This window comes from Protopterus annectens, chromosome 3.part1 (genome assembly GCF_019279795.1).
Source record: "Protopterus annectens isolate FY-2018-M chromosome 3.part1, PAN1.0, whole genome shotgun sequence".
Taxonomy (NCBI): domain Eukaryota; kingdom Metazoa; phylum Chordata; order Ceratodontiformes; family Protopteridae; genus Protopterus; species Protopterus annectens.
In genome coordinates, this window is record NC_056732.1 from 696991386 (window position 1) to 697004521 (window position 13136).

Consider the following 13136-nt stretch of genomic DNA (forward strand, 5'->3'; position numbering starts at 1 on the left):
TGTATACTGGTATCATTGCAATGCATAACACCTGTTGGATCCCTGTTGGTACATGTGTACTCTGCACAGCTGGTGTACACCTCTGTACAGCCCAGTGGTCATGTGTCACATGGTGTTGTGGTACTGTAAGGCTGTGTAGTGCTGCACCATGACATGGTGCTGACTTGACAGCTACAGTGTACACTGCAGTGTGTACGTGTGTGACCTGCACCTGTGACAGCTGTGATGGCAGCTGTGTGTGTACAGGTCACTGCATGTGTGACCGCCCTGTGCGTGAGGACAGTTATACCTTACTGTGCCCTTCTGTACTGTGCCCTTCTGTGTGTACACTCCATCTGCATGCACGACAGGCCTTTGCAACAGCTAAGTGTGTGAGCATGCCCAGTATGCTGTTGTGTAGATGGACACACAGTACAGTCCATGTACACAGTTGTGTAGATGGACACGGTACAGTCCAATCTGAGACCTTCCGTGTTTACACTCCATCTGCATGCAAGACGGCCCTTTGCAACAGCTAAGTGTGTGAGCATGCCCAGTATGCTGTTGTGTAGATGGACACACAGTACAGTCCATGTACGCAGTTGTGTAGATGGACACGGTACATTCCACTGCGCCCTTCCGTGATTAGACTCCGTGTGCATGCAAGATGGCCCTTTGCAACTGCTAAGTGTGTGAGCATGCCCAGTATGCCATTGTGTAGATGGACACACAGTACATTCCACACTGCGCCCTTCCGTGATTAGACTCCGTGTGCATGCAAGATGGCCCTTTGCAACTGCTAAGTGTGTGAGCATGCCCAGTATGCCGTTGTGTAGATGGACACACAGTACATTCCAAACTGCGCCCTTCCGTGATTAGAATCCGTGTGCATGCAAGATGGCCCTTTGCAACTGCTAAGTGTGTGAGCATGCCCAGTACGCCATTGTGTAGATGGACACACAGTACATTCCAAACAGACGTGTGATACTAAGCATGTGGGCATGGCCATTGACATCCTGTATAGCCATGGTGGTCATCCAGGCAACAGATGTCCATTTTCAATGTCACGATGGATGCCTACATTGAACACACTGGTTGCTGTCTCGAAGGGTGTACTGTCTGTGGCGCATCCGTACCTATTTAGTGTTGTAGTGCTCCGTAGATATTTAGTTGGCCCGATGACAGCACTGCCGTGTTTGTCTACGTCTACCTTGGGACAGTAATATGCTTTCAGACTGCTCACTCTCTAAACATTCCCTATCGGCATCTTTGCCTTTGCGGATGATGTCACCCACCTAGAAGTATGCCTCTGGGAGTGCTGTGTTCAGTAATCTCGGTAGCGTTCTGTAAATGCGTAATGCTGTAGTGTGATAAGGTAGTTAGGTGTATGTTCAACGCCCTGCCAAGTGTGTGTGTGTGTGTGTGTGTGTGTGTGTGTGTGTGTGTGTGTGTGTGTGTGTGTGTGTTTCCAGCTGCCTGGGGACACAGTAATGCTTTAGATGCCTCACAACACATACATTCCCTATCGGCGTCTTTGCCTTTGCGGATGATGTCACCCACCTAGAAGTATGCCTCTGGGAGTGCTGTGTTCAGTAATCTCGGTAGCGCGTTCTGTAAATGCGTAATGCTGTAGTGTGATAAGGTAGTTAGGTGTATGTTCAACGGCCCTGCCAAGTGTGTGTGTGTGTGTGTGTGTGTGTGTGTGTGTGTGTGTGTGTGTGTGTGTGTGTGTGTGTGTGTGTTTCCAGCTGCCTGGGGACACAGTAATGCTTTTAGATGCCTCACAACACATACATTCCCTATCGGCATCTTTGCCTTTGCGGATGATGTCACCCACCTAGAAGTATGCCTCTGGGAGTGCTGTGTTCAGTAATCTCGGTAGCATGTTCTGTAAATGCGTAATGCTGTAGTTTGATAAGGTTGTTAGGTGTATGTTCAACTCCAGGCCCTGCCAAGTGTGTGTGTGTGTGTGTGTGTGTGTGTGTGTGTGTGTGTGTGTGTGTGTGTGTGTGTGTGTTTCCAGCTGCCTAGGGACACGGTAATGCTTTAGATGCCTCACAACACATACATTCCTGCTGACGTCTTTGCCTTTGCGGATGATGTCACCCACCTAGAAGTATGCCTCTGGGAGTGCTGTGTTCAGTAATCTCGGTAGCGTTCTGTAAATGCGTCATGCTGTAGTGTGATAGGGTAGTTAGGTGTAAGTTCAATTCCCAGGCCTGCCAAGTGTGTGTGTGTGTGTGTGTGTGTGTGTGTGTGTGTGTGTGTGTGTGTGTGTGTGTGTGTGTGTGCATGCTCCCGTCCGCCTGGGGACTCAGGTTATGCTTTTAGATGCCTCACCACAGATATATCCTGCTGACGTCTTTGCCTTTGCGGATGTTGACACGCACCTAGTAGAATGCCTGTGTGTCTGCTGTGTTTAGTAATCTCGGTAGTACGTTCTGTAAATGCGTCATGCTGTAGTGTGATAGGGTAGTTAGGTGTAAGTTCGATTCCCAGGCCTGCCAAGTGTGTGTGTGTGTGTGTGTGTGTGTGTGTGTGTGTGTGTGCATGCTCCCGTCCGCCTGGGGACTCAGGTTATGCTTTTAGATGCTTCGCACCACAGATATATCCTGCTGACGTCTTTGCCTTTGCGGATGTTGACACGCACCTAGTAGAATGCCTGTGGGTCTGCTGTGTTTAGTAATCTCGGTAGCGCATTCTGTAAATGCGTCATGCTGTAGTGTGATAGGGTAGTTATGTGTAAGTTCGATTACCAGCCCTGCCAAGTGTGTGTGTGTGTTTCCAGCTGCATGACAACAGTACATTGCTTTTACAGTATTCACTCACCATAACATCTGTGCGGCGTCTTTGCCTTTGATGCCGCTGTCTACAGGCTAGACGTATGCCTGTGTGATTTCCGTGATCCACTACTCACGGTTGCACGTTCTGTCACTGCGTAATGCTGTTGTGTGGTACAGTGGTTACGTTCGTGTTCTGCTCACAACCCTGCCACGTGTGTGTGTGTGTGTGTGTGTGTGTGTGTGTGTGTGTGTGTGTGTGTGTGTATGTCTGTATCTCTCTCTCTCTCTCTCTATATATATATATATATATATATATATATATATATATTTTCTGCCCATAACTCTGCTCTTGCATGGACAGCTGACTGTTTCATGTATCGCATATTTGCATAGCTTTCACATACCAATGGGGTATGTTGCAAATCCCAACATTGTCCATGCAACGTCCGTGTTACAGGGGGTGTTACACACCCTTACAGGCGTTTGCTGTATATCTTGGCAGACATCTATCCTTGCTGTACTCTCACTGTACTCGTACACGCCGGAGGCTTCATGTATCATGGCCTAGTTTTGCTGTGTGTATGTCTATTTGTGCTGTGTGCATGGCTGTGGGTATGTCCCACTATCATCATTTGTAAAGGTGACAGCCCTATAGGTACTTCATGTAGACTGCTGTGTCATTTGACATGTCAGCACATACCTGCGGACAGTACTGAACGTCCTACTGCAGCGCATTTCATACCTTCTGCATTATCTTGCAGTCGATAATGCTGTTTCCTCACACATGTATCTGTTTCTGATCATACCACTCCACCTCCTAGAGCAAACTTCTGGACAAGGCCTTATCTGATAGTGGGACACATAGGGGCAGTATTGACATGTTGCTCTTACAAACGTAGATAGTTGACACAATAATAGGTTTTGCATTAGTATGGCTTTTCTGACGGATTTGGTGTCTTAAACACACATGTTTGTCATTATTTCATGACTTCAGTTATCAGGAATGTGCCAGAATGGTACTGATGTTACGTGGAACACACCAAACATATGAGGCAGAACTCTGCACATTCTGTGTAAATCTGTACAGTTGCGATGTATGTGTCTGATACAAGATATCAACTTTCTGACACCAATACACACACTGTATGGCGGCATCACAGGCCACATGCCATTACATTTATATTGCAGGACACACCCACCCAGAGGGTTGTATTCCTCACACAGGCCAACAGCTGCTTATCCACACTAATTAGTCTATCATGTACCGTATGTGTGCGCCGGTATTTGCGCTTTCCGTCAGTGGCAGAGCTCACGTACGAGTATGGGGGACTGGACATTGTTACAGTGACACTGCATGACACCCTGAGGGACACATTTCTTTTGAGTCTATTAACCTTCCACATTGACATTCACAGGGCATACGTTGTCATTCACATTTGTCGGAGTACATGCGTATGACTTGTACATGTTTTCTCATTTGTCCTGATGTCTTTCTTCTCACCTGTCCACCTAGTATCACTAGTTCTGTACATGTATTTTGGACAGGTTACCTTCATACCCCTAACCTGTACACATTATGGGTAAACGCCCTGACATTTGACCTTTGCCCTTGTTACATTTGTCATAGTAATGTGCCTTTCTGGTAAATTGCTGGCAAGGCATTACGAACTGTGCGGTTAGATAATAGTGACTGACATTTCTATTACATGATTAGTAACACTCATAACATTCATATTCCTGGCTACGCCAGTATTCTCTCAACGTTCTGACTTTGTCTGGGGTATATCTAATATAGTCCCTATTTGTATTTCATGTACTATGCCTTAGTGCAGCTGTCTTATTCTGACAGTTTGCCAGTTATGGTTACCATCTTGGTCGTGCATGTCCATCCATGATAATCGCCTACATGACACTGATATAGGGCCCTACATATTCCCAAAATGGTTTACGCAATATCCAGTGGATGGTTTGCCCCATTATTGAGAATATAGGCGTGTGCTATACCCACATCACTCCCACGGGGCGGGCCTACGAAATCTCTGCCAAACAACACCTAGGCCCATTTCTGCATACCCATGATTCCCATACCTGACAACCCTCCACAGTACCCATTACACATGTTTAATGTGAGCGGTACTGAAGTGTGGAGACACTTATATGCACTCCCCACTCTCCGGATATCAGTTCGTACGTCATACATTCTATCGACACATGTGTCATTACCCTTGCACCTGCTACTGTTGCATGTACAGCTATATCGTATTTGCTGAGGTCACTTATTTTGCGTCAATGTCGGTTGACACTACGTATGGATCAATTTTTGGGGTCCTGCAATGGACACCTATATGCATGTTTAAAGTGTAGAACTTGCTGGACTGTCACTTTCTGGCCAATGGTTTGGAAGGCAGCGGTTTATTCACCTTTCGTGCATGTCTGTTTGTCTACCCATATTAGCTATAACGTGGCCTATTTATGTACATATGTCATATCTACAGGACATATGTTTGTTGTGTATACATATATACATGTACAATCCTCATTTCATAATTTGCTTTGGTTTACGTCTGTGGATTATGTGTATACACATATATCTATATCCATACCATACCTTTCCACTGTACAGATTGTCGCAGAGTGTACAGCTGGTTGCCTCTTTATCTTCGGTGTGTTTTACATAAACCTGTGTCTATCTGGCAATGTAGTGGCATTTCATTTGAGACTTATGGTGGGAAATACTGGCAAGCAGTTCAGGTTACGACTGCATACCCTTCAGAGAATCCATGCTACTGACACACCCGTTATTCTATCCACTTTCTATGTTTGTTCTGGCACATATCTGGGGTTTGTCCCTATTTGTACCGGTAGTTTGCATGCCTTTGTCCGGTTTCATACTTTACGGGATTAACAGGTTTGAGCCATGTATATCTAATGAGGGGGAAACAGCATTAATTTACTATGCTGTGAGCGGATCACACACGCACAGGCGCACTTGTATTTTCTTATTGTGGGTTACGCGCAGGCGCACATGCATATCCTTATTGTGGGTTACATATGTTTACTAAGTCTTTGTGCTTACGTGGGCTTTATTACTTGTGACAGTACCAGTAAATTATCTGTAATCCGGTTAACGGACATATGCGAAACACACGTTCACCTTTACATATTTAAATGTCTGTACAGCACAGACGCATTCATTACACTTTAACATTATATGTGCTGTAGTCGTAGTTGAACCGGGACTGCATTCACGTTGGCCGGATGCTGTAACCACTATACTTTTGGTGTTCTGACTCATTTATATGCATACCCATAGTACATAGCTACATTAACATATGCCTCACCGCTTCACTTACGACACAGGCATCCATTCTCCTGCTGGGAAAAATGCGGTACTACATATTACACATTCCCTATTCCCTACTGCTCTGGACCCAAGCTGCATATTTAATCACTGCAGGGATATTCAGAACCCCAAGGCTTATAGTCCTGACACATACAGGTCTTTAATTGTCAGGGTGTTCATGTGGTGATCTGGGTTTAGGCTTGTCCGCCTGGTGAATGGAACTGCCCTGACCATGTTCAAATGTCAGACAAAGCACATGGACAGAGTTTGTCCATTTTAAACATTTTATCTGTGTTTACAGACACAGGTGTTTGGGCACCTGTCAGCAGCTTATAATGTTGGCAATACATAATATGGGTGGGGGTGGTTACAATACATAATCCACGGTGAGTGGTGTTCCCATTCACATTTGACTATTTCCTGTATTCATTCATATGAGGATTATTATTTTGCACATGAATTAACTATGAATTAACTACAGGTATGCAGTAGTACAGTCAACATATGTGAAGGTTTGTTACAGTAAAAATGTACGGACCTCTGTAATACTCGGGGACTACCCCACATCCTTCACAACATTTCATGCTAATGTACATACTATTATTCTGTGAACTTTCAAGTTTGTGAGAGCAGTAATTACATCTGTCCCTATTTGTCCACCCATCATTTTAGGCTTTGTCCAGATTTTGTTGCTGTAATAGGTTGAGAGGTGGTGTCGGTATGTGATTGAGTTGAATATATACTGTCGATAATTCAGTGGGGAGTAGGGTTACCACCTGTTCCTCTTTGCAGGGGAAGTCCCACTTTGGACAGTTGTGTCCTGCGATGAAACCTAAGACATGGCAAATGTCCTGTGATTTTAAGACAAAAGTATATTTCTTATTTTCTTTACTAGTTGCATGATACAGGTATTTTGTATCTGAAACACATAACTATTATTTGGGATAGCATAAGCAATTCAAATGCTATGAAATAAGCTTTTATCTTGGCATACAAGTGTAATTCTGTCCTTTGCACTGGCCAGGGGTATGTTTTATCCTGCAAATTCTCACATTTCTACAAAGGATGTCCCACCTTGGGCATCTGAACAGGTGGCAACCCTAGTGGGGAGACCTGCATGGTGGACAGGTGTTCCATCCTGCGTAGTATGTTTTGCATGTCTGTCTAGAAACTGAACAGTACCGTGACTACACATACATGTTTTGTCCAGATGTGTACAGTACTAGACACCGTGGCGTGTAAACAACTCTGAGGTTTCAACAGGTTACTTATCCCACGCGGGATGTACACACATTTTGCCAAAACATGAACGCGCGGGCATTTGGATTTACGTAACTGTGATGGGATGTTTACAAACGTGGGATACATATTTGCAATCCTGACACTGCCTAGGATGATACTTCCTACTACATATGGGGAATACTCGCTATGTGTAGGTGTATGGCTGCGCAAGGCTGGTAGCTGGATTTGGTGGACATTCGGACATGGGTGCGGGTTATGTGCTATACAGGGGTTGTTGTGTATTGCATTTGCATGCATGGGTTCTGCATTTGGATGTCCCGGTTCCGCATATAGCATCCTATGTGTATGTGCTGGTTACGTTCCTGTTCATGTGTATAGCACATTTTAATATTCATATGTTTGTGTGTGTTTGGTATACAATTTGGACTGTCAGGTTTCTTTACGGTTGTTATATGGCCACAACTGCCCAGCTGTGTACTATCACTACCACTGTGGGACTGCTGGTGACCCTGCCCATGGGGCTAGACGTGTGTATTGGCGGCGCTGACATGATGCGCTTCACTTCCACTGGGTATAACTACTTACAGTGCAGTACATTACGGACACATGATTTTAAATATCATTTGTTCCATGGATGGAAACTCATATTGTGTTGCGTGCATTTCTGTTTGGTTCTCCATTTTGTGTGGCCGGGAACTGTCTTGCATGCTTTGCATACGTTTCATTATCCACGGACACTGATAGGTGCGATTACTATTGCAGGCAGACTATAATATTCAGCAGTTTAGGTTGCTCATCGACAGCCGACATTGACACGCCTCCGGGCGCAGCTTAGTAACGCCCCATGCACTCGCGCACGTGTCCTATGCACGTGGATGTGGTGGCAGCGCACCTTCATTAATATGCATATGGCGCTACTACACCATATATACGCCGCACGGCCGGCGCAGGCCTTACACCGGCCTTGCGCCGAGCTTCATGAATCCCGGGGGATTAACTTTTTCCAGAACTGTAAATAAAATTTTTTAAATTCTGTAGGGATCTGTTAATGCTTGCTTATGCATTCTTATGGTTCTTTATATTTGTACTATAAGCAGGAACAGATGAGGCAGGCAATACAGATGAACAGAAAGTCTTTTGATTCAGGTACATTTACCAAAAGTGAAAAAACAATTACATTTTTTTTAATTATACTTCTTATATAATGACAGATTTGCATCACAGGTTATTTGAGAGAGGAGTCACTTTTGTACCTTCCACCTGAATGACCCTAGCATAAAAACTTGTTGATTTAAGATATTTGCCCAGTGCTCTTAATGTCAAAGTGAAGAAATTCAATGAAGTGCAGGTAAATGATGGGAATAACTATGACTCTCTTAAGGTAGCCAAATGGCTTGTCATCTAATTAGTGACAGGCATGAATGGATGAATGAGATTCCCACTGCCCTACCTACTATCTAGCAAAACCGCAGCCAAGGGAATAGGTTTGGAAGAATCAGCAGGGAAAGAAGACCCTGTTGAGCTTGACTCTAGTCTGGCACTGTGAAGAGGCATGAGAGGTGTAAAATAAGTGGGAGGTCTCGGCTGCTGGTGAAATACCATTACTCTTATAATTTTTGCACTTACCCGGTGAGACCCCCAAGAGGGCTCTCCCTTCTGGCTCGAAGCACCTGGGCATCTAGGCATGACCCACTCTGAGAACAGTGTCAGGTGGGGAGTTTGACTGGGCAGTACACCTGTCAAGGAGTAATACATGTGTCCTAAGGTAAGTTCAGGGAGGACAGAAACCTCCCATGGAGCAAAAGGGCAAGGTGTTTACTCATAAATCAAACCACACTTTATTGTAAAAAAATAATGCCACCAATGACAGTAAATGTATATTTGTGTTATAGGCAACTCACTGTAAAAAATTACTTCTCAAAGATTGTACAAATCTAATTGTAATAAAGAGATGAGAACAACCTTTGTTAAAAATAATATGTTCCATAGATTTGGGACAATTCCTTGCCTTAACTGTGTGTATTGTAATGAAATAAATACTGATACTAATTTTATACATCCTTTAACAAAGAAAATGTTTGAGATCAGAGCATTTGGTTCCTGTTACACAGAAAATATAGTATATATTGCTAATTGTGTTGAATGCCAATATTTTTACATAGGCAAAATGAATGTAAAATTTAAGGAAAGAATTGGAGCCCATCTTTCTGACATTTGTAGTCGAGTGGAAACTAATGCCCTATATAAACACATATTAGCCAACAGGACAAAACATAAGTTTAAATTTAGAATTTTGCAAAATATATCTCTAAATTTGTGCAGTGGAGATATTGTGAATGCCACAGAGTTGGCTGAATATAAATGGATAAACTATTTTAGGTCGAATACTTTACCTGGTTTGAACTCAGCTAATACTATAGAACCTGTCTTGAAAGCCAAGCAAGAAAGTATCTGAGGGTTTGAAAGCCAAGTAAGAAACTAACTGATGGCATGTTAATATGTTTAGATAATAGTTTTTCATAACAATATGAATAATGGCATTGATAACAACAATATGTATGATGTTGTTTTGTTAAAACTTCACATAAATTTGACAATACAGAAGTATTGTTTTTAGAATTGCTTTAAATTAGTGACATGTTTTTATACTGTGTGATTATTGGCTGGCTGACTAAAATGTGTTTTTTCATGACGTGTTTTATACATTGAAAAAGAGCCTGTATCTTGAAAGCTTTGCTGTTATTATTTTTTTATTAAAAGTCTACAAACGTGGGAACGTGGTGTATTGTCTTGCTGGATTGTACAAATCTATTGTTTATTATTTTTTGCAAGGGGGCAAGTACCCCTCACAACCCCTTTAAGTTTGATATAAAATCTTTCAGATCAGACAATACTAGAGAAAAGGATCTCACCACTAAAAGCATGTCTAATGCAGTCTCCCTTCTATTTGCATGTTTTTTGATCACTTGGATTTGAATAACAAAATCTCACTAGGAGTGTAATTTGACCACAGTACAGGGCACCTTTTATATTTTCCCCCTCTAAGTCCTCAAGGCAGCATCTAAGGCCACAAACTATACTTCTATGAGGCTGTATTACAAACCAGGTTGCATACAGGTTAGCCTGAAACATGAATTGTCAGACCCCCTACAGAGGCTATTCAATATCAGCCTCCAAACAGGCTTTTTGTCAGATGAATACAGGGCAGCAACAGCAATCCCCTTGCTCAAAGGTGGAGCATCAAGAGACTCCAGACATTATAAACCCATAAGCCTGATGAGCCTCATCTGTAAGGCTATGGAAAGGATCATTATGGACTTAATGAATAAGGACACAGGTAATCTACCAGCTCTTCACCCAAGCCAGGATTCCTCAAGAACAGATCCTACATACATAATTTGGCTGACTCCTTAAAGTAGGTTACTGATGCAATGAATGGGGGCAAATATGTAAGTACTGCATACCTAACCCTCATAGAGGCATTAAACAGTGTCCCGTAATCAGATACTCTCCCAGATAAATGTAAATCCCTATGTCACTCATTAGATATCAAATTGGCAAACAAATTTAACACAGGAAATTAGGGTAGTTGGCTCTACTCCTCCAAATGATCTGTCACTGGTGGTGTACTCCAGAGTTCAGTCCTTGTGGCACTCCTTTCTGGCATTTCCTTCTCAGAGGTCAAAATAAATATTAAGGGTTTATGGCTGACCAAGTTCCCAGATGACTAAAGCTTGGTGCCATCATAAACTCCCCAGAGAACACCAAAATCCTCCAAAAGGGCATTTCCCAAACTGACAACTGATATCAAAATCATGAACTACAAGAAATACATAGTCTTATCCTTTGGTAATTATGACTTCCCTTGTAATTATCACATTGACAGCGTACCCCTGAAAGCTGATTACGTGTTCAGGGATGTGGTAGATTATGTCGACAATGATCTGTCCTTTCATCACCACATGTCCAGTATTATAAGGAAGTCCTTTTTATCACATAGCTTATATCTAAAGGTATAATGCCTACATCCAGGGTTGTAATCATTCCACTGTACTCACCTTTCATCAGGCCGATCTTTGAACATAATGCCCCATTTGGTATGTACTTGTCCAACACTTGTCACAGTTAGAGTGACCACAATGCTTTCTTTCTAAAAAAAATCAACGGCTTTTATCACAAAAAAAATATGCAGACCATCTCAAGGCCTTGCCCATCTACTCTGTATCATACAGGTTATGAAGAGGTAACCTCTGTTTCATGATGGGCCTGAAGGAATGTGACTTGATGGTGTCATTGACAGTAACTTGAATGAAGATGTGGGTAGCGGCAGTGATATGAATCTTACCAAGGCCCTTCTTAGAAGAATATATGCTTATGGTTTTGAGAAGCCATCTGCTATTCAGCAGCATGCTATTACCCCTTGCATCAAGGGCTATGATGTGATTGCACAGGCCCAGCACTGGGAAGACTGCAGCCTTTGCCATCTATGTACTTTAGCAGATTGATCTAGATTCAAAAGCCACTTGGTTCCTGGTGCTTGCCTCAACCAGAGAGCTAGCTCAGCAGATTTAGAAAGTAGCTCTGGAATTAGAAGATTATATAAAAGCATCTTGTTACACCTGCATTGGTGGCACTAATGTCCAGAATGAAGTACAGAAATTGTAGGCAGAAGCACCCTCACATTGTTTTGGGCACTCCAGGATGAGTATTTGATATGCAGAGCAGAAGGTATCTTTCTCCGTGCTGCATAAAGACACTCATTCTAGATGAGGCAGATGAGACACTGACTCACAGTTTCGAGGAACAAATTTGTCAAATATTCCAGAAGCTAAATACCAGCATCCAGGTGGTTTTACTATCAACAATTATGTCTGTTGATGTGCTGGAGGTGACCAAAAATTTCATGTAGGTGCCCATCCATAGCTCAGTTAAGAAAGAAGAGCTGACCCAAGACAGTGTTAGGCTGTTTTATATCAACATGGAACATGAGGAATGGATGCTTGATACATTTTGTGACCATTGTGACGCTGACCATCACACAAGCAGTCATCATTATCAACACTAGAAAAAAGGGACTGATTGACTAAAAAGATGCATACCAGGGGTGTCACTTTGTCTATGCTGCATGGAGATATAGATCAGAAAGAGGGGGATATTATCACGGGAGAGTTATGATTTGATTCCATTTGCATGCTTATCAAAACATAATTACTGGCCCAAGAAACTGATATACAGCAAGTGTGTCTTGTGATCTATCATGATTTAACAACTGACAGAGAGAGAACTAAATTCACAGTTTTGGTAGAGGTGGCAGATTTGGCTGAAAAGGTGTTGCCATACCTCCACTGAGATGCTAACGAATCCAAACAGCCTCATATAAAATCCCACTTGTATGGGGGAGTACAGATGGTCAGTAGCTGTCTCAAACCTTGAAGAACTTCTAAGTCTGAAAAAACAGATTACTTGCCTAGTTCATATAAATGACTTTCTGGGCAGAAAGTACTGGAACTATATCAGACCTGTCTTGGGAAACCTTTGGTGTTTATTGCACACTGATTTTTGTGCTGTGGACGAACATTGTAAAGAACCTGTTAACAGAGCAGGTATCAAAATAAAAAAAAATGAAAATGTTTACAGTACAGTTTTGAATTTGTATTTAATATTTCTTATGGTGTTTAAAATACTAAGCAGAGTATTGCCCTCCCATGGGAAATCATTAAGAGTATACTGTGTGGATTTATTGGACAGTGAGCCCAGAAAGGATGGCTTGGTCAGATTAAGCAAACTGC

General features: G+C 42.8%; 1 pseudogene; it reads left to right on the forward strand.

Moving 5' to 3' along the window:
- Positions 1-11681: 11681 nt before the first annotated feature.
- LOC122797714 lies at positions 11682-12704 on the forward strand (annotated as a pseudogene).
- The last annotated feature ends 432 nt before the right edge of the window (positions 12705-13136 follow it).